Here is a 339-nt window from a genome sequence, read left to right as displayed (position 1 = left end):
TCGGTCGGGAGCGTTGGGGCGGGCCGGGTCCGGACGGGACCGGGCCCGGCTAACAGCGCCCCAACAAGGGAGGTATGGCCGGACGGGGGGGCCCACGTCCGGTCACTAAGGATGGCGAAACGGGTCGGGGGGATCCTTCCCCACCGACCCGGGAAGGGGACGGAAGTAAGTTCTACCCCGCCATGCGGCCGAGGGCGTCCTGGAAGTTATGCGCAAGCGGTTCCCGGGACGCCCTCACTATGGCCGCATGGGGCCCGGCAGAGGTTTTAGTGGGTAGGCCCCCTCCGGTGGTTACTTCCGGAGGGGGAGAGTCCCACACTACCCCTGGGAAAGTCCCGT

This window comes from Odontomachus brunneus, unplaced genomic scaffold, assembly GCF_010583005.1.
Source record: "Odontomachus brunneus isolate Ranch 3 - 2012 unplaced genomic scaffold, Obru_v1 Obru_scaffold_172, whole genome shotgun sequence".
Taxonomy (NCBI): Eukaryota; Metazoa; Arthropoda; class Insecta; order Hymenoptera; family Formicidae; genus Odontomachus; species Odontomachus brunneus.
This window is presented reverse-complemented; position numbering follows the sequence as displayed.